The sequence below is a fragment of the Orcinus orca genome, chromosome 10 (assembly GCF_937001465.1).
Source record: "Orcinus orca chromosome 10, mOrcOrc1.1, whole genome shotgun sequence".
Lineage (NCBI taxonomy): Eukaryota > Metazoa > Chordata > Mammalia > Artiodactyla > Delphinidae > Orcinus > Orcinus orca.
The window spans coordinates 11,366,085-11,388,615 of NC_064568.1; the positions used below are offsets into that span (position 1 = coordinate 11,366,085).

Here is a 22,531-nt window from a genome sequence, read left to right on the forward strand (position 1 = left end):
TAACAAGTGACTCAAGTCATTCTTATAATCTGGTGGGTTTGCGACACCCTGATCTTTCCAAGTAACTTGAAACAGCTAGAAAACTTCACTTGGTTACGCTTGAGTTGTATGAAATGCATTTAGTTGGATTCTATCCTGGATGTTATACTTAGTTTTGTGGATTTAACCATTATTTTAAAAGGCCTACTATGTGCCGGGCCCAGGCGGCGGTGAACAATGAACCCAGCTCACAGGCGCTCACAATCTGATAGAGGAAATAGCCACTTTCAGCCCGAGTGTTATGAGGAAGGTGTGTGTGGGGACCACAGCAGCTGCTGGCACTGGAGGTGAGGGTGGCGTCCTGAAGGAAGGGCTTTCCACCCTGAGTCAAAAGGGATGATGAGGGGGTGCAGACCAGGCAAATGGAGAAGGAAAGTATTCCTGGCAGAGAGAAAAAGAAAGACGCCAAGGCTTTAAGTTTCGGTCCAGTCTGCTGCTCTCAGCAACCGAAAAGTAAAGCATTGTGGTGTTTGTGTGCAGGAGAAGTTCAAGATAAAATGAGGGAGGTAGGGACTTCCCTGGTGGCGCAGTGGTTAAGAATCCGCCTGCCAAGGCAGGGGACACAGGTCCGAGCCCTGGTCCAGGAAGATCCCACATGCTGCGGAGCAACTAAGCCCGTGCGCCACAACTACTGAGCCTGAGCTCTAGAGCCCGCGAGCCACAACTACTGAAGCCCGCGTGCCTAAGGCCTGTGCTCCGCAGCAAGAGAAGGCACTGCAATGAGAAGCCCGCACACCACAATGAAGATTAGCCCCCGCTCGCCGCAACTAGAGAAAGCCCGCACACAGCAATGAAGACCCAACGCAGCCAAAAATAAATATAGAAATAAATAATTTTAAATATATATATATTAAAAAAATGAGGGAGGTAAACTGGGATCAAAATAAGATGGGAAAAAATATGACAGCTCTGAAAGTCAGGCATTAAGCTTGGGAATGATATAACCAATGTTTAAAAGGAATGAATTGGAAGGGGGTGCGAGTGGAGTCAGGGAGATAACTGAGGAGACCGTTGTCAAAAGAGACGGGACTGGCTTAAATTAGACGACCATGGTAGGGAGGGAGAAGACCGCAGACATTTTAAAGTTACTTAAAAGGCAGATTCAGCAAGAGTTGGTGATGGATTGAAAGGGCTGTAACTGGGACAGCCCCAGATTTCTACGATGGGCAGTCAGGTGTTTTCACTTCAACTGGGAACACAGGTGGGAAAGCGCTTTGGGAAAAGGGATTTAGGAGAATGAAGGATCGAGTTTGACATTTTGAGTCCGAGGAAGAAAGGAGAGCTAAATTAAAGTCTGCAGTCCGACTGAGAAATGAGTCGTTTGGTGGTGGCTGGTGGCAGGACAGGCATCTCCTAATTCCTCTTTAAACCTTACTGAGTTTGCATCTCGGCCTCCACCCCTGCTTTATCCCTGCCCCCCCACACTCCCGACGCCCCTCCTAAAGCAGGCTGAGCCTAATGGCCTTTTCCTCCTCTCTGCATCTTCCAGAGTGGAGGGGTCCGAAGGGTGGTCCTGCGTTATAAGCTGCCGTGTTTACAAAATTCAGGAGCCCGCGTGTTAGGTTCTGTAAAAAGAAAATACTCTTAAGGTGCTTATAAACCATCACCTCATGGTTCCACGTTTACCAGAATAGTGTACAGCACGGATTCTGACTCTCTTTAGTTTCTCATTTACTCTGGGTACTAACGATGTACCTCTTTAGTACTGCACTGGCCACCGATTGCAGTGTGGATGTGTTTGTAATAATGTAAGGCTGCAGTCATAGTTTCCTTTGCCGTTTGCACTTATTAACTCCTTTCGCTGGAATTAATAGAGCTTAAGCAAGTTAGATATTGGAAAATACGCACCTTTGCTTTGTGCTGTGAACAACCAGCCAGAGGCGTTTCAAATTGTGAGGGTGACTAAGAAAATAAGATCTTTGCTATTGTGCAGAGAAATCTGAAGAATTTTATCCATCCTTCGGTTCTCTCTAAATGGCTCATTGTATGCTATCTGTAACGGCTCTAGGACAGATTTCTCTCTGAACTTCACAGCATGGGTGGAAGAGAGTAATTTGGCCTTTATTTTTTCCTGGCAGTCGGTGCCGGTCCATTTATATGGTATGTTCACAGGAGAGCTGACAAGTGTTGAAAAGTTTTATTCGATATGCATTTTTTTTTTTAAGTAGAAACAAATCCGTAAAAATAGGTACGTTTAAGCTAGTTTTCCTAGTTATTCTTAAGAGCATAACCAGTTCGGTTTCATTAAGGAGTTCCACCTCAAATAGACTAACTAGCTATGTTAAACAGTCTGGGCTATGTTTAATATTCATGATAAAACCGTGTACTGTATGAACAGTTTTTAATGATATAAATGCAAAATCACATTATTTTTCTGTGTAACTTGTAAAAGCCATTCCTTCTAAAATGGGGCTGCTTATGCTAATTTGTTATAGTTAGTGAGTTGCAGGCAGCTCTGTGAATTTACTTTTCTTGGCAGTTCTAGAATATCCTGCCATAACACATACTGAAAAACTGTTTGATGGGTTATGAAAATCTGGATGTACTAAAGGTACATCTTGTGCAAACCATAAAATAAATACATGATTACATTTAAAAATCTGTTATCTTATCAGGTTAAGGAAATTGTCATTATAACAACCCAAGGAAAATTAAACCATTTTCAACGGAAGATATACTTTCCCTTTGTACATCCTGTAAATATTTTTAATATCCAATGCTGGCTCAATTTCGCAGGTCTTTGTGGAATAAAAACCCAAAAAACCTGCCAGCTGGAGGTAAAATGGATTCCATCTAGAACCTACTTTGGAGATAGGTAACACCTCATGGCTTTAGTTGATATTCTGAGTAAAGTGTAAGAAATGCTAGTTGTCAGGATTATTGGTATAAAATATAGCTTGAAATTTTCCGCATTATTTCTAAGCAAACCAGCCAAGTTCCATTATTTCAAGGATGTTGAATTCTGGGTCTGTCAATATTACTGTTGCCTCTGATACATGATTGCTTCATTAGTAATAAATGAATAAGCTATATAATTTGGTTTGGTGCTGTGTTAGCTATACCTTCCCAACTCCTCTGAGACAGCCTCGGCCTCCAGGAGCTTAGATTTCTAACACTTGAAAAGATGTCGGGGAGAAACAAAGGCAATTCATTTGTCCACTTATCCAACAAATGTATATTGAGAATGTACTATGTACAAGGCCCCTTGTTACACTTTCTTCCGGCCTGGGGAATACATTGTGGCAAACAGGAGAGATTTGGTTCATATCCTTGTATTCTATCGGGGAGACAAAACATGAAATGACACATCATACAATTAATTATTTAATAATTACGGAAAGTGTTTCAAAAGATATCTGGAGGCGGCTGGAGGAACAGGCTTCTTTTTAAGGGAGTTCTTGAAGTTTAAATTGTGTTTGGAATGAACTGGGACAAAATCTTAATTGTGTCAGGTTAAAAAAGTTATTGTATTTAAAGGTAAAGAGTCAAAAGATCTCTAAGATAAATATGGTGTAGTTTGGTGATAATCTTATGTAGGCAGGAATATGTCCGTGCACATGCCAAAGACAATTTCCTATCACTTGAGGAAATGATTTTTAATCTTAGGGTAAAAGTAAGATATTATATTCCACTTAAGAAGGAGGAAAAATGGATAAGAAATGCAGATGGCCAATTAACTTCTTCAGTCAAACCTCATGCACATGATAAAAAAAGTAAAGTTTAATGTTAAAAAAAAAAAACCTTTAACATGCTTATATGTTTGTAAAAGCTTCAAATTGATTAAAATTCTTCAGTGATAAGGTTAGGTTCCTTGATCAGTGAATGTTCTCATATATTTCTAAGCAAAATGGAATGATTTTATTTGAAGCTGAGACGTAAGGACAGAGTTGTACAAGGAAATCCTAAATTGACTAAGAAAAGTCAAATATATAATTGAAATGATTTTTGCAATTTACTCTTTCAATAATAAAATTCAACCAAACCTAATTAATTTTCAATTTGTAGCACAATGTGCAGTGTCATTAAAGAGATATACAACCAGGGACTTCCCCGGTGGCGCAGTGGTTAAGAATCTGCCTGCCAATGCAGGGGACACAGGTTCGAGAAGATCCCCCATGCCATGCAGTAACTAAGCCCTTGCGCCACAACCGCTGAGCCTGCGCTCTAGAGCCTGTGAGCCACAACTCCTGAAGCCCTCGCACCTAGAGCCTGTGCTCTGCAACTAGAGAAGCCACCGCAATGAGAAGCCCGCGCACTGCAACGAAAAGTAGCCCCCGCTCGCCGCAACCAGAGAAAGCCTGCATGCAGCAATTAAGACCCAAGGCAGACAAAAATAAATTAATTAATTTAAAAAAAAGAGAGAAATAACCAGAAGCAAAGTAAATGTAATCATCTACTAGGCTTAGATTGGGTAAAAAGATTAATTTACGCTTATTCAGTACTATTTGAATAGGTAATATGTACATTATTTTTTTTAAAACATGAATTGTATATTTATTTGGTTCAACAAACATTTTCTTGAGCATCTACTAAGTATTAGGTTTGATGAGGGGCACTGGGGATACATAACATCTGCCCTTGGAGAAGTCTCAAGCATAGCAAGTCTACTCTGTACCTTGTAATATTGTGGAGGGTGCAGAGCACTATGGGGGAGGAATTTTTAATCCAACTTTTAGGTAATAAGTACATTATTGAAAAAAAAATCAAGGAATCCAAAAATTAAATATCTCTTGTCCCATCCTGTTCTCCACCTACCTAATTCTCAACCATCCTAGACCGCACACAGAGACGGCACACCCTGCAAGTTATTATTACTTGTGTGTGTGTATACATGAGTTCTTTAGCACATATGAGCAAATTTCGATATGGGCTTGTTTCTTTTTACACAAAAGGTAAAGTCCCGAGTACACTGTTGAGCCTTCACTTTTTTCTCACTTATTTCTTGGAGATCTTTTTGTATCAATATGCAGATCCTTTCACTTTTGTTTTTTTCATGTACAGCTGTATCATATTACACTGTATGGATGTACCATAATTTATTTGACATTCGGGTTGTTTTTAATAAACAGTTCTGCAGTGAACAACCTTATGGGTGGTTACTTCCCAAGTATACCCAGAAAGGTAGAATTGCTAGTCAAAGATACAGTCATTAGTCATTTTAGTAGCTGTTGCAAAAATGCCCTGTGTTTGCGCTAATTTAAAGATTGCACTCATTTACCCTTCCATCAGCAATATATGAGAATGTTTATTTTCCATTTGGTGTTATCGATCTTTTAGATTTTTTTGGTGAGTGATTGGAGAAAAACGGTATCTCCGTTTTTCATTGTTTATCTCTTTTAAGATTTTCTATTGGACTGTTAGTCCTTTTTTCCCCTTATTTGAAAAAGCTCTTTTATATTAGGAAGGTAAGATCTTCATTAGTAATGTGAGTTGGAAATATTTTTATCTTACATTCTCATTTGTTTTTTGACTTGCTGTGGATGGCTTTTGACACAAAAGTTTTATTTTTATGTATTTGAATTTATCAGTATTTTCTTTTATGGCTTTTGGATTTGACTCATTGTTGGAAAGGGCAACTCTACTCCAACATCGTTAAGAGAGCATCCTGTTTTTCTTCTAGGGCTTGAGTACTTTTCACTGTGTGTCTTCAAATATTTTATCCATTTGGAATTTTTCCTGGAGTAAGATATGAATTTTCCCCCTAAAATGTTACCCAGTTATCTCAATGTCAAGTATTGAATTGTCCATGTTTCCACACTGTTTTGTGATGTCATTTTCATCTCATATCTATTTGGATCAATTTATGAACTTTTAAAAATGTACATATTTTTATACATTTCAACTCTCAAAAATGTTCCCATGCTGTTTCTGTGTTCAGGCTCCTTTTAGGTAACTTCAGTGTTTACTTTTTTTTTTAAATTTTAAATATGCTTTTTTCCTCTTAACAAAGCTTTGCATTAGTTGCTTCCTTGAGCAACATCTCTAGAAATTTACACAGAATAAAAAATGTGTTTGCAATTATGTGAAAATATTATTCGCATCAGAACTAATTCTGCAAAAGCTGAGTTCTTGCAAAAAAGAAAAATCTATTTCAAGTGAACTTCCCTCAGTCCCAGGGAACCTCCATATACTCAGGTCAGAAATATTTCTTTATTATGCATCATGTATTTTAAAGTATTTAAAGATGGATCAAATGGGCAAAGAGTTGGAAGAAAGGGTTTTAGATCTACCTCAGAATCTCTTGGTGAGGTTACTTAGAGACTTATCCTTAAATCACATTTATTGCAGGCTGGTTTTGTCACTTTTTAAAAATATTTTTAAATTGGAAACAACAGCGGGCTGGTTATATAATACTTGTAATGGCAGAATTTTAGGGAAAATATCAGGTCTGCAGGCTTTAGATAATCACATGCAAAGTCACGTGTGAAAGTAGGAAAGGGGGAAGAGCAGTGCTATGTCTGATTATTTACTTTCTGGGGGTGCACACAGATTATTTCTGGTTTAATCTGGAAGATTATATAGCCGAGAATAAAGATCCCGTAGACATTCTGCAGACGCCAGCATCTCACCAGTTGGTTTTAAACCTGGGGCACATAGGCTGCATTAGACACTGGACCACCCGCTCATGTCCTATTCCTGACTTTCTTGAATCAAATAAGGTCTTTTTGAAAAGCTTGAAATTAGTATTCATATAAACAGGGAAATGCTGAAACCAGCTGGCATTCTGTAAATGAAATCACTAGAACAGGAACTTGGAATAGTTTTTCTTCCTGATGATTTTGCTAGGTCGTCACCATAAGTGGCCCCAGCTTGGGTCAACCCTCTGACTCTTCCTGGGGAAGACATCCACCTAAGTATTTTACAGGGTTTATTAAATTATTTTAAAACATATACTGTGTTTAATATAGACATGGCTGTTTATAAAAATAAAACGTCTATTTGGCAATCAGGGAAGAATGATATCGAATGCTAGAAAAAAGAGGAAGCAGTTTCATTACTATCAGGCGTGGAGTAGAACTTAGTCTCAGCTAGATCTCATTTAAGAAATGGAAACAAAAAAAGAAATCCAATTTACTTCCTAAGTTTGTATCAGAATATCTTTTCTTCTTCAGAATATTCATCCTGAAATTTAAATGAACACATCAAAAATGCAAGTCCAGTCTCCTCATCGGAAACTTAATATGATCGCTTGAGAAAAATATCTCATTAACTATACCCTGAAAAGTTTTTGCCCATAACTAATAACATGTGTAAACAGAAATACAGGAAGTCAAAATTAATTTTAAACATACTCAGTAAATGTACCGCTCTCTATTTTTCATAATCTAAAGGGAGAAAAAGTAAAGCGTTACTGAGAAAATATCCAAATTTCTTTGAAAGGAAGTTTATTGAGTATTAGCACCGAACTCCTTTCTTGTGTGAAATGATTGACCAGTGTGTGAATTTTTTTCTGAGAGTAAGGATATAGGCATATCAAAATTGGGATTAGGAGGCTGGATGATTTAAGTGCCCTGTGTAATTAAATGTGCTTCTATGCTCTAAAAATAGCATTTTGTTGGGCTTACCGATACAATAGTGAGATAACCTATAGGAGGTAACTTGTGATGACGCTATGGTCACTATGCAGTTGATAAGAAGCGTTGGTTGATGGTTACTATTGATGAATGAAGAAATTATTGGAAGAAGAGGGAAGGAGAGAACAGCTGTAAAGTTGCTAGCATGAGGCAAAGAATGAATGAAGCAGTGGATAACGGCGATTATTTGGTGGTAAAGCACTGAAGGCAAGGATTACAGTTTATATTTCTTTTTTTAACCCTTAGCACCTCATAAGGCTTTCATTGTTTGCTAATTGTTTGCTAATTTTGCTGCCTGAGCAGTATAAATCTCCCTGTTAGATTCCTTTTTAGTGGTTCTTTATTAAAACTGCCTATGAGAAATGAAAATTGAAAAGGCTTTTTTTCTTTTTTCTTTTTTTTAAGGAAAGGAAGACTGGGATAAGGTCAAATTACTGTTTGGTTAGTGTATAATAGGAAATAATTACATTAATTGAAAACTTCCTTTCCTGATATTTCAGACGTTCTAGGGTTTGTGTTTTTTAAATTAATGGATGTATTAAGCACCTTCTGTGCTTAAGGGGTGCCTGTTCTTTAAGCAAACTATTTCGTTTCAGTGACAAAGTTCATGCTCCCTTATGTGTAACGTAAGTGTAGTATAGTTAAGTCTATACTAAGTGTCTAAGAGGATTCAGGTCACAGAATTACATGAACTGTCAGCGCAGGAAAGTTTTCTTGAAAGAGATTAAGGTCAGTTCTTTCTCTGCTTCCACGTGTGGCCCATAACTGACCAGGAATCAGAGAACTGGATTGCTCGTGCTTACAAAAGAACAAAGGGTAGGATTAATGGGATTGGGGAACTTTGTTCACAGTCTTGGGAAGAGTGCTTAACATGTCACTGGGGGCACTTTGATGGTGTGGGGTGTTTGTGTGTGTGTACCCCACCACGATCATATTTTTTCCTGGAATTTTCCCTTTCCGAGTTAGTAGCTAAAGATGCCATAGAAAGAATCGAGGGGGGGCAGAGATGGTTTCGGATTACGTTTGAATGAAAAAGTGGTGGTTTCACAGGGTTCATTGCAGCCCCTGAACCTGGGGAAGGGCCTTCCCCCGGACCCTGTCTGGGGAAACCATATGAACATGTTATTCCTCTCAGCGTGAGTGAAGTGGACATTAGAAGGGAATTGAAGAGAGCTCAGGGAAAGACAAAACGGGCCTCCGTTTTTGATAGGAATGGAGATAGGGGCAGATACATTTGACGTCATTGGGAGATTCTTTCGCCTCTGAACACAATCTCGACCGGCTCCTTGGAAGTCTTTCCAGTCCTGTGGCATCTTCCAGTTCCTGCCTTAGATTTCTGCTTTCCAGCAGTTACCTAAAAGCACAGCCAGACATTCGTGGCTACTCATTTCTAGCAATAACCTCCTCCCTTGAAAGAGCCCCCCATGGCGAGAGTCCCGTCTCCCGCTTTCGACACATGTGCCTGCCTCAAATGTCCTTCTGACATCCAAGGTACAACTCTGAATTGTAGGAATTCTCTGGCCCTCTGCTCTGATCCCAGCATGAACACTCGCCTGAATCAACACTTAGGTCATTCTTTACAAATGAATACCTTCTGCATCACCCCATGCAGACTGCTATACCACTGAAACCTTTCTCTTAGACCTGGAACTGCTAGGAATGAACGTTTCTTCAGGGATCTTAGCAAATCTGGAGTCTCCAGGGGTCTGCTAAATCCTACCTCTGTTGAATCATTTTGTTGCTTAGCATGCAATTCTATTAATTCGTCTGATCTAATGATAGCTGAAAACCTATGACAACTTGCTATGGTCAGTATGTCATCCTGACCCTTACTTAACAAATATCAGAGTTCTAACTACGGGCTGGTGCTAAAAGGCTCTCTTCTTCCTCCGAGAAGAGTGTTCTGATGGCCTTCTTTTTTGGGGAAATGAAGGTTGCTGCTATACCAACATGCTTCTATGTGTGACTTGCCATCACATTTGTACGTCTTAAGACTTTTCTTTATTTTCCAGATATTCTACACTGATCATATGTCACTGCCCTCTAAAAAGTCATCTGAATAGAAACATCATCCCTCCCCCAAATCGACAGATAGAAACTTATAAAAATAACATATGGAGATGTTCACATACACATACACACATACGTAACTTTTAAATAAAGATTCACAGCTAGGAAGTTTTGATAATAGTGATGTTTGACACTGACCTAGTGTTTTACCGTTTAACAGCTGTTTTCGTATATCTTGTATTGGAGGTCAACTAGCTTAGCAGTTAGAAGTCAGTTCACATCTTGATGTGGCGTGGGCTGGGCATTGAACTTCTCCAAGCCTCAGTCTGATCTCTGGGCCTATCTCATAAAGTCATTATGAGGATTTGGTGGGATGACGCTTATAACGCATGAAGAGGATCTAGATCATGGGAAACGTTCAATTCGTGTTCCTCGTTGTCTGATTTCTTTCCCCCCGCAAACATTCTTGTGCAAAAGTAGGGCATGGGGGATTCTCTTCATTTTACGAAGGAGGAAGAACGTGCTCAGAGAGATTTGCTGAAATGACAAGCAATTCTTTAGTTTTTAAACTGAGTTCCAATTGCAGTCTTATTGCCGGTCTGGAAAGGGCCATCAAGTGAGTCCCCAGGGACCTTTCTCTAGGGTGGAGCAAACACACAGGGAACCTGAAACACCCGTTGAACCACTCTTGTGGGGTTAAGAGAACCCCTATGGATCTGACCCTGTCAGATCCTCTATAGAGCCGCAGAGCTAATGGCCTCAGTTCAATTTGAGTCAGACGTTAAGAAGGCAGGTTCAAATCATTCTTTACTCTTTTTTGGGGGTGCAGGTGGGGGAAATGATGAAAAAAATTGTATTAATTTCAGTAACCTTCTCATTTCTAAATGAAACTTACTTGCCTGAGAATTTCTGTGTGTAGTTGCTTTCAAAACTCAGCTGCCTTAGAACACTCTATGACATAAATCACAGCAAGATCCTTTTTGACCCACCTCCTAGAGAAATGGAAATAAAACCAAAAATAAACAAATGGGACCTAATGAAACTTAACAGCTTTTGCACAGCAAAGGAAACCGTAAACAAGACCGAAAGACAACCCTCAGAATGGGAGAAAATATTTGCAAATGAAACAACTGACAAAGGATTAATCTCCAAAACTTACAAGCAGCTCATGCAGCTCAACGTTAAAAAAAAAACCCACCCAATCCAAAAATGGGCAGAAGACCTAAATAGACATTTCTCCAAAGAAGATATACAGATTGCCAACAGACACATGAAAGAATGCTCAACATCATTAATCATTAGAGAAATGCAAATCCAAACTACAATGAGATATCATCTCACACCGGTCAGAATGGCCATCATCAAAAAATCTAGAAACAATAAATGCTGGAGAGGGTGTGGAGAAATGGGAACCCTCTTGCACTGTTGGTGGGAATGTAAATTGATATAGCCACTATGGAGAACAGTATGGACGTTCCTTACAAAACTAAAAATAGAACTATCATACGACCCAGCAATCCCACTACTGCTACTGGGCATATACCCTGAGAAAACCATAATTCAAAAAGAGTCATGTACCAAAATGTTCATTGCAGCTCTATTTACAATAGCCAGGACATGGAAGCAACCCAAGTGTCCAATAACAGATGAATGGATAAAGAAGATGTGGCACATATATACAATGGAATATTACTCAGCCATAAAAAGGAACAAAACTGAGTTATTTGTAGTGAGGTGGATGGACCTAGAGACTGTCATACAGAGTGAAGTAAGTCAGAAAGAGAAAAACAAATACCATATGCTAACACATATATATGGAATCTAAAAAAAAAATGGTCATGAAGAACCTAGGGGCAAGATGGCAATAAAGATGCAGACTTACTAGAGAATGGACTTAAGGATACGGGGAGGGGGAAGGGTAAGCTGGGACGAATTGAGAGAGTGGCATGGACATATATACACTACTAAACGTAAAATAGATAGCTAGTGGGAAGCAGCCGCATAGCACAGGGAGATCAGCTCAGTGCTTTGTGACCACCTAGAAGGGTGGGATAGGGAGGGTGGGAGGGAGGGAGATGCAAGAGGGAAGAGATATGGGGACATATGTATACGTATAACTGATTCACTTTTTTATAAAGCAGAAACTAACACACCATTGTAAAGCAATTATACTCCAATAAAGATGTTAAAAAAATAAAGCAAACAAAGAAAACTCAGCTGCCTTGGTTAACGTGGCTTTGCAAAAGGGGCACACACAGAAGCTTGGAACCAACGGCGGGATGCTGGCTGGCCCCTGCCTTATTTGGGCAGGTGTGTTCATCCAGCAACTTTATGTGAGACAGGGCTCCTCTTCTTAAACTACTTGAAAAGTAATGCATCTCATCAGCTTGTGACAAAGATGCACTCTGTGATTCTTCTTAGCAGTTTCATTTCTTTTACAAGATAAAAGTTAATGCCTCACAGCACTTTTTGTGTTAACCATTCTTGGACAAGTAACCCAATTTTCTTTTTCCTAAAATATAGTTTTAAAAACAAATTCATTTCTTTTACAATGAACTGAAATGTTAAAATGTTTCGGCTAGGAACAGTGTCACCCGTCCTTCTGCTGTGTTTCTTGCAAAAGTATTCTTGGACTGCTCAGCTTTAAGAGAGATAGACTATGTCAGTGAAACATTCCCAATAAGTAAAGGGTAATAACTCACATTATTAAAGATATTTTGTTCACTGATGGATTCTGTTAGTGGTAACTTTAATTTATAGGAGTGAAATGTTAGGAGTCAGTTGACCAGCAAAATCTCTGAAATCACCTTGTTGAGAAGACTATCTGGTAAACTTCAAAGTGGAATCTACAGAGATAGTGTGGAAAGCTAATGTTAAAAGCTTCATAAAATCATAGCTTTGAATTATGATGAAAACATAGTTTAGGAAAATAAGCTGGAAAAACTAGGTTTAACGGTTGGACCACAGATAGAGAAGTATTTAATATAGGCATAATAATCTGCAAAGAATATATGGATAATTTCTACTGGATATTTATTTTTACTTCTGACAATTTCAAAAGAACTACAAAATGCCATAGAAATATAACAGCTTTTCTCTGATTGGTACATGTCCCAGGGCATGTTTTTGCAGTAATAGAAATGTTAGTTTTGCTGTTCACACAAAAAACCTCAATTTGGCTAATTTAAGTCTTAGGCACAGAATGATGCCTACCAGAATTACAGTGAGATACTGCACACATTGCTTCCTGTCCTGACCATTTGAGTGTTGCTAGGCAACAGTTAAAAAGGCACCACATACCTTTGGTGTGACATTGCCAGGTGTTAAAAAAAAATGATACCAGGTTAGCTGAGCTGAGAAGCTAGAAATCCATTAGGAATAAAAGATTCCTGAACGAATCCACACTGAACGAGCCTGCAGGCACGTGGATGTAGAAACATAAGTTATTAGTAGTCATCCACAACTTGTTACAGAACATACAAAACTAATTTTCTTTAAAATATGTGGTCACAAGAGCAACCTTGCCATGGATACCCTACTTGTTTCAACTGTAAGCAGTGAATCGATTTTTTTTAAGAGGTGAGGGGTTTACAAAACAGCCGTAATAGTAGATTATTCACATCCTCCTCTCCCCAGTTCCGAAAAACCTGGGGAAGGAGATTAAACTGTAGCCTCCAAACTAACATATCTATAGGAAAAATGAATTAACTCTCACAGGGGTTGCAAATTGAAATAACTTTTTTTTTTTTTTTAAGCCAAAGCTCCTGGAATTAGTTTTTCTATCAAGATTTTATCCCTAGGGTGAAATTCAGATGCAGAGGTTAGAAGCTGAGGCGGGGTTGTGTTTTCCAAACACATGTCCTTCCCTCATGCCCTTCTAACAGCGTGAAGATGGCATCCCTCCATCAACAGGTGGGGCCTATGTCCCATTTCCTGGAATACGGGTGGGCTAATGACAGGGCAGAAGGGATGTCACCTGACTTCCAAAGCTAAGTCATGCAAAGTGACAAAGCTCCTGCTGGGATTCCTTTCTTAGAACTTTGTCTTAGGATCCCTAAGACGCACCTGTGAGAGTACCAGCTAGCCTGAAGCCACCTTGCTGAAGAGACCACATGGGAGGCTCCTTAGCGACAGTTCTAGCCTCCAGCTGTTCAAGCCTTCTTCCCACCACCAACCTCCAGACACAGGAGAACCCGCCTTCAAACCATCCTTAGCTGATGCTGAGTGGAGCAGAGATCAGCTGTACCCACTGAGCCCTGCCCAGATTGCAAAGTACTGAGCAAAGTAGTGTTATGCTACTAAGTTTTCTGGTGGTCGGGGATGCGTCATTAGAGAACATTAGGATTTGGAGAAAATTTTGTGAGAGTTAAATGCTAAGTAAAAGTTAATATACCCATAGCAAGGTTGTTTGACCAGCAAATTAATAAACTGTCATTTACAGTGTTAGTGTCAAGTTTGAAGCAGAAAACCACCTTGTCTTGATGAGAGCTGTTGACAAACATGGAACCGTTTGGTTGACGAGCTTCCTTGATGTTCTTCTGAAGCCTAACCGTAGTCTAATGTCTTGATTTCTTAATTATGATAATCGAGTGAACAGAGGAAGGCAGAGGATGTCGTGGTCTTTTAGTGTCTGCTTCTCGTGATTCTCTGGGTTAGGAACGGGGATAGTACTCAGCTGGGTAGATCTTCTGCTCCATGTGATTTGGTGGGAGTCACTCACTCAGCTGCCTTCACCTTGTGGCTGGGCTGGGTTGGAAGGTCCAAGAAGGCCTCTCTTGCACGTTGCCTCACCACTCATGTGCTGTGTCTCATCACTCAGCAATGTAACCCAAGCTTCTTTAATGCATGGAGGCTGACTTCCCAGAGCGGAAAGCAGAAGCTGCCAGACCTCTTAGGGCTTGAGCGTGAAAGTCCGAGAATGTCGCTTCCACTGCATCCTACTGGTTAAATGAAGTCACAAACCAAGTCAAGGGGAGGAAAAAGAGACTCTACCTGTAGAAGGATGGCGTGTCGTGCACATACAGGGTGGGAAGAAATTGTTGGCCATTTAGGAGACAAACGGGAAGAGTAATTGGCTCTGAAGAGGGAGAGAGGGGTTCTAATCCTAGCTCTGCCACTAACTAGCTGTGTGGTTTTGGCCAAGTCACCTGTTAATGCTTAACCTGTTTGTTCACATGCCAGGTGTGGAGAATGAGTCATGAGCTCCAAGATCCTGTCTAGTTCCAAAAATTTGCCTCTAATCAACACAGAACCTAAATTAGCCTAGAAAGTGAGGGGTGGGGGAGGGTATATAAACAGAAACACAATTAATGAATTATCCAGTTGTTCACTTCTGGGCTGTTGTTAGCCTGTGTTTAACCTTTAGCTCTGGACGGGCTAACTAATCAATCACCATAGGATCTCAGCTTTTGAGGCTTATTCTTCTATCTTCAGGACTTTGCTCCTGGTACAACCTACCTTCCCCTTCCACCTCTTCCTCCTTTTCATGCTCTCGGGGTGGGAAGTCAAAATGCTGTTCAGTTTTACAACTGAGTTTTTATCTTTTACAAGGAGCAGGAAGCATTAGGGCTCTGAAGGGAGCTGGAGTAGGGACCCTGGAACTAGGATTTGACAAAATAGTGTAGCCATTTGAATACCTCTCTGAATATTATGTTGAACAATCTGCACCTGCTGCAAGATGAGACCTACCCCCTCACCCCTGAAGTGAACTGAAACAGGTTTTTTGTGTGTTTTTAAAAATCTTCAACTATGGGCTTTATACTTATGAAATATACAATTCCTTCAGCAAGCAGTCTCAAACCCTTGATTTCAGGAGAACTACAGGTTGCCACAAGGACCCCCCAAACTAGATCTTTGACCATTATTTGGGAGGTTCAGGATGGAAAAGATCTACAGTGGGTACACAGGGTCTTTACCTTAAGGAGCTCATCATTTAGTAAGTTATCAGGTGCCTTCCAATTTGAAGGCCTCAGTTAGACATAGCAGGTGAGCCCTTACTGGCTATACCTGCTCCAGGAATTTCCACAACAGCATCCAGATACACGCAGAGCCCTGTGTATCCTACCCCGTTACTCCTTCACCCTAGTCCGTGATTTTTCAAGGTGGGGGTAGGGTAGGGACACTAAAACAATGTGCACTGAGATCTGCTGGATCCCAGATGATCATTCTGGCACTAAACTCTCACCCCTCCCTACATCTTTCTACTTTATTGCCAGAGCTCTTAAGACTCCTCAAATGAGAAAATAGTCATGTTTTTTGGTCACCATAAGCAATATACAAATCCTCATGCTCAAGAATGCAGCTTATCATTACTATCAGAATAATCTGCTAGATCTGCCACCCACTCCATGTTTTTGGTCTTCCTTCTTTCTCTAAGCTCTCACTGTTATCTCCACCAACTAGGATCTTCTTATCCTTGCTTCCTTAATATCCCACACTGTCTCCCCTCACAACCCATTTCCAGGGCTTCCATTCTGTCAAAATTTCAGTTTAGGCCCCTACAAACCCAAATGCAGGAAGGATACTCTTTCAAATGTTATGAAGAAACGTGATCAAAATCAATCCATGAACAGTCACTTTTCTAAAATCTTTGGGGGAGAAGTGGCAAAGATGAACCAGAATTTTAAGACCTCAAAGCAGTAATGCTTTTTGTTATTGGTTCAATTCTCATTGTTCCTTAATCCTTCTTCTATTCTCTAGTAACCAGGAAATGAAATTTGGGGGTAGAGGAGCAGATCTGAAGCTATTTCCCCATTATATTTGCACCCAGGTTATCAACCTAAAAAAACTGTCCACAGGACAAATATGACAAACGGGGGACAGATGTTCACCTAAGTCCTGTATCAGGAATGCCCCAACTTAGGCCATGACAGCTTCTAAGTCGTGTTAAAAACAACAAAAAGCTAGTTCTCAAGGGACATATGTCTTAATCGAGGGACTCATGCCATAAGAGAACACACAACTGACATAAGGCACATATTTCAGGTTTTGAATCTAACATCGCAGTCTACATCTAGCCTTGTATTTTTCTTCGTATGACCATACACAAGAAGGCTGCACAAGAACACCTGTCATTGGGTTACGTTAATGGAAGAAGTCTAAGTGTCACTAGAGTTGTATGCGTGACCTGGACTGGCCTCTAAGGCAGGCCGATGGCCGGGTGGGTGCCCTCGGAAGAGAGCATCACTCTGAGCCTGCTACTCCTACTGGAAGAGACTCTGCCCACAGAATGCTCTAGAGATGATCATTACTAAAGGGTGTGCTGCTCTGAAGGAACTGTTGAGGTTCATGACATGAAGGAGTTAGTGAGGGTTCCAGAGATTTGCATTTAGACATGAAATGGGGAAATCTGGAGCAGTCCTTTCTGACCTTCCTCTGACAACCCCAAAAGGGCAGGGTGTGCAGCCCGTGACACCCACTTCCTTCCTTTTCCGAGTTAACGCCCCCTCCCCCATCCAGGCCTGCCCGGACGCCTCCGTCCCCCGCCTTCCAGTAGAGCTCGCGGCCTTGGCCGCGCAACAGTCTTCCGACCCCCTCCAAATCCCGACCTGGCGCACGCGCACACAGCACGCGGCCAAGTAGGCGCGGCCGGCTGGGCGAGAGGGGTAATGAATCGGCCAAGGCTGCAATGCTCCCTCGAGGGGGCTGGGCAGCGAGGGGGCGTGGTGAGCGCGAGGCCCCGCCTTTCCATTGTAGGCGGCGGGGCCAGGTGCAGGCCCACGTGAGCAGCCGGCCCACGGGCTCTAGGGCCCGGGCGCGCAGGCGCACAGCAGGGCTAGGGCGAGGTCGGAGGCGGCAAAGGGGTGAAGGCGGAGGAGGTAGTGCCTGGGAACAGGCAACCTGTGTCTGGCGCGGTGCCCTGCAGCTGGTGGCGGGTGGGGCCGGCGGGCGGGCTACCGCTTTCCCGTGTCGACGGAGGCTGCTGACGGGAAAACGATCCGGGAGGGAGCGCCTCGGCCCAGGTTCCTTCCCCTGAAAACCTGCGAGATTTCAGGGCCGAGTAAGCCAAGCAGAAGATCTGGGCAGTGTTAACAAACGGACGTTGAGATTCGCAGAGGTCAGCCTTCGAGGCCTCTGTCTGCCCGCCACCGGCTCTGTGACGTCTGGCGTGTCACAGCCTGGCCTCAGTTTCCCCACCCTTCTAGAGGGCTTGCAGCTTGCGAGTGGCCCCGAAGAAAAGAGTTAACGTCACAAATACTACCGGCCTAGTGAGTATTTAGAGCATCTGAGTCACGCCCTTGCCCTCATTTCAACAAGATGAGTTACACGGTGGTTTAGTGCCAGGGCCCCTGTGTGAGCTTGGGCCTCAGTTTCCTTTGTCAGCGCACAGAATGTGCTTCGAAGGTAACGAGAAGGGAGTGTGGAGCGTTGTCCCTGGCACATGGTGGGCACATAATGCTAGTTCCAGGTGTCAGGCAGAGCAAATGGCGTCAACGTAGAGTTTATTTTAGAGTAGCCAGGCCGTCTGGGGGATGCAACCACAGACCGTGCGAGCCAGGGTGCATACCTGCGGATAGCGGTCCGTTTCTACTCTGTCAGCTAGCCAGGGAGAAGGGGTACACTTAATAATTTATTAAGTACACTCCCATTTATCCCTGACTTAGAAAAGGCTTCCTTGGTCTGATTTTCCCGATCTCTCTAGTTCGTAGTGTTTTGGAAACGCTAAAGGAAACGTTTCATTGGTGGTTCTGAATTTGATGTTACATTTAGTTCTGTTCTTTTTATTTTTTTAAAATAATTTTTGGCTTTCGTTGCAGTGCGCAGGCTCTTCGTTGGGGTGCGCTAGCTTCTCCCTAGTTGTGGCGCGCAGGCTCTCGAGTTGGCGTGTGCGCGTGTGCGGGCTCTGTTGCCCTGCTTTATTGCCACTCGGCATGTGGGATCTTAGTTCCCTGACCAGGCATTGAACCTATGTCCCCTGCTTTGGAAGAGGGATTCTTAACCGCTGGACCACCAGGAACGTCCCCATTTAGCCCTCTTATGATGATGATGATGAAGGAAATGTGATTGATCTGTATTTGGCATGGTTATTAGTATACTGGATTAATTTGGGATAAAATTGTCAGTACTCAGCAGGAGAGCTGGCAAAACCTTATGTTCAGCTGTTACTGGGGCTCCATGTTGAAAGCTTAAAAAATATTCGTGTTCTGTGCTGTATTACCTCCGTCGTCTCAGTAATACCCCAGCTTCCATTGTCTCTAGGGTGGTCCTTGAAAGCTTTTGTTAATTTTTATTTTTCAGACATTTTGACCTCAATCTCACCTTTTCCTACCAGTAACCACTTAAAGATTCTGTTGCTGCAAGAGTTCAGGGAAAATCCATTTGTAATATTATTTAGAGAAGGGTGACCACACCCTGACTTCTACAGTGTTGAGTAAATCAAACTACTGTTCTTACTGGAAAAAAACCTGCAGCTGAAGCTGGGGTTAGGGATAAAGAAACCCAGCTGGATTTTGCCCCTCAGTACTAGTGAGAGTTTCTGTTTGTGGTGTGTTTATCATAAAACCTACTTTGCAAGAATGTGACTAGCTTTTTATAAGTCCACCGTGACTATACGTGGTTCATGATGACTATACATGGTTTATGATGCCTAGCATCTAAGATATGTACAAATAACTAATAGATCCTGACCCCCTTAAATGACTGACAGGTGTTTGCAAAAGTCAGTATTCTGCCCACACAATAGCTCCTTGCTGGAAAAAGTATTTGGTTGATATTATCTATAACTGATACTTTTAAAATACAGTATTGAAAGCATATGAGAGATTTTGGGGTTTGACTTTTTCATTTATTTTCATCGTCTCATTTCAGTATTTTAAACAGTTGTAGAACTTATGTGCTGGTGTTAACAGCTTCTTGAATTTGGCTTAAAAGAGCTAGTTGTCCTTGGTCTCACTATTTCAGTTCAACATACATTATTTAACAGAGAGTATAATATGCTGAATAACTGAACTGCAACAATCATAATAAACATTCATTGAGAATGTACCATTTCCATTTATATTTATCATATATATCCATTTATTTCACCATTTTGGACACTGGGGAATAAGACAATGTTTATTATATGTTTTCACCTCAGGGAATTTATGACTTTGTTTCCTCTCTTTTTTTTTAAAGAAAAGAATCTTTCTGAAAAGTGAAGCCTTTTAATTGTGGTAGAAATCCTGAATATAATGTTTCATTGAGAAACAGTACTCTCCTTTAAAATTTTTGTTGTTTTTTCTTTGTTTCAAATGAAATAACGAACTCTTACAATGTTAGTGTGGCCCTGAGCCAAAACCAATCATTTCTTACTTTAGTAAAGGGATCGAGAATTTTAATTTAATACATAGCAAGTATAATACTTAAGGATCTGCTCATAAAATTGATATTGGATGACAAAGGTTTTAAAACAAGGGTTTTAGACTTCAGAACAGGAAAGGTAAATTTGTGTTTATCCTGTGCCTTATTAAAATATTGGAAATTAATAGTAAAACGCAGTGATGGATTAAAAATAAGCCATTAGACTTTGGGCAACATGGGTTAGTCAGTGATACATATATGTATATAATGATATGTATGTATATGTACCATTGTTTGTTTTACAAAAGTCTTTCACTTTAATCTCCTCTCATCAGTTCTCCTATATCACTTTCATATAGGTATTGCTTAAGCCATTAAAGAAATGAAGAAAAAGTTTCAGAAAAGGAAAAAAAAAATTCAGAGAAGGTGAAAGGAAATTGCCTAAGGTCTTCTGAGTCCAAGTCCTATAATGCTCACACAAAAAAAGACATGGTGGGCAATGAATATTTTTGATTGAGCCCATTGTCAGTGCAGTCAGTATAGTGGAATTACAATTCTTTCACTGCGATTGACTCCTCTGTTCTAATTTTTACCCGTTTCTATTAACAAAATAAGGATTTCTGAATTTAACAGTAACAGGAATAGAGTGGTGAACAAGATGTAAAGCAGCCCCAGCTCTCATGAGAGTTACAATTTAGAGAGAGGTAACAGAGAGCAAAATAACTTCAGATTGTTAAGTGCTAAAGAGATAAAGAGCACATAACCCAGCTTAGGGTGTCATGGAAAGATCCCCAGGAAAAGGGTACCTTAATTGTTGTCTGAAGGATAAGTAAAAATCAGGTGAAGGCAGGAGGAGATGGACAGTCTCAGTAAAGGAACAGTGTGTGAAAAGACGTGATGCAGAAGAGTGCATCCATTGTTCAAGGACCTGGAAAGTACAATGTTAATCATTATAGACGTAGGGGTGTGTTGGGGGCAGTGGCTTTGGTGAAAGAGGAAAGTGTGAGAGATGAGGATAAATAAGGAAGAAGGAGTTCAAGGACTTTGAATTTGTGAGTAAAGGTTTTGGAAAGTAGGGTAGAAGAATGCTGGGAGCTTTGAGACTGTGAGTAGGAGGAGCAACTATTAGGAGACCATTGCAGAAGTCCAGGTAGGAAATGATGGTTGCCTGGAAAAGGGTAGTGACACTGAAGATAAAATGAGGATGGAAAATGGAAGATAACTGAAAAAATATGTATGAGTAGAATTTTTTCTTCAAAGAATGGTTTATCGTCCTAGAACATAATTGGTAAAAACTCAAGTTGCATACTGCAGAACTTGCATCTTTTTAAAAAAATACTGAAGTATAGTTGATTTACAATATTATATTGGTTTCAGGTGTACAACATAGCAGTTCAATATTTTTGTAAATTATACTCCATATAAAGTTATTATAAAATATTGACTGTATTCCCTGTGCTGTACAATATATCCTTGTAGCTAACTTATTTTACATGTCGTATTTTGAACCTCTTAATCCCCTGACCCTATTTTGCCCCTCCTCCCTTCCCTCTCCTTACTGGTAACCAGTAGTTTGTTCTCTATATATGTAAATCTGTTTCTGTTTTTTTTTTAATTCATTCAGTTTTATTATTTTAGATTCCACGTATAAGTGATAGCATACAGTATTTGTCTTTCTCTGTTGACTTACTTCACTAAACGTAATACCCTCCAGGTCCATGCCTGTTGTTACAAATGGCAAATTTTCATTCTTTTTTTATAGCTGGGTAATATTCCACTGTGTATATGTATGTGTATTTATATATATGCCACATCTTCTTTATCCATTCATCTCTTCATGGACACTTTGGTTGCTTCCATATCTTGGCTATTCTAAATAATGCTGTGAACATTGGGGTACATGTATCTTTTCGAATTAGTGTTTTTGTTTTGATATAATTTCTATTCTGTTAAATTTTGGGGGACTTGTTCTGTGGCTAGCATATGATCTGTCCTGGAGAACAGTTGAAAAGAATGTGTACTCTGCTGTTTTGGGATAGAATATCCTGTAGATATCTATTAAGTCCAGCTGGTCTAATGTGTCATACAAGACCACTGTTTCCTAATTGATTTTCTATCCGGACGATCTGTCCATTGATGTAAGTGGGGTGTTAAAGTCCCCTACTATTATTGTATTATTGTCAGTTTCTCCCTTTATGTCTGTTAATACTTGCTTTATATATTTAGGTGCTCCTATATTAGGTGCATATATTTTAATGAATGTTGTATGCTCTCCTTGTATTGATCCCCCATCATTATATAATGCCCTTCTTTGTCTTTTGTTACAGATTTTGTTTTAAAGTCTACTTTGTCTGCTATGAATATTGCTACCCCAGCTTTCTTGTTGCTTCCATTTGCATGAAATTTCTCTTTCCATCCCCTCACTTTGAGAGCGTTTGTGTGTGTGTCTTTACGTCTGAAATGAGTCTCTTGTGAGCGGCATATAAATGGGTCTTGATTTTTCATCCAGTTAGCCACCCTGTGTCTTTTGATCAGGGTGTTTAGTCCATTGGCATTTAAAGTGATTATTGATAGGTACGTAGTTATTGCCATTTTGTTACTTATTTTCTGGTTGTTTTTGTAGTTCT

General features: G+C 40.6%; 2 long non-coding RNA genes across 4 annotated transcripts in view; one reads left to right on the forward strand and one right to left on the reverse strand.

Moving 5' to 3' along the window:
• LOC117203193 (uncharacterized) overlaps positions 1-22,531 on the forward strand; it is a 135,133-nt gene that overhangs the window by 66,768 nt on the left and 45,834 nt on the right. The gene's annotated exons all lie outside the window — the stretch shown is intronic.
• LOC117203197 (uncharacterized) lies at positions 9,678-17,600 on the reverse strand. The gene is made up of 4 exons (XR_004485864.2): positions 17,463-17,600; positions 14,063-14,563; positions 10,519-10,615; positions 9,678-10,160 (listed from the first exon to the last, which is right to left on the reverse strand). It is a non-coding gene; the product is annotated as an uncharacterized LOC117203197 (long non-coding RNA).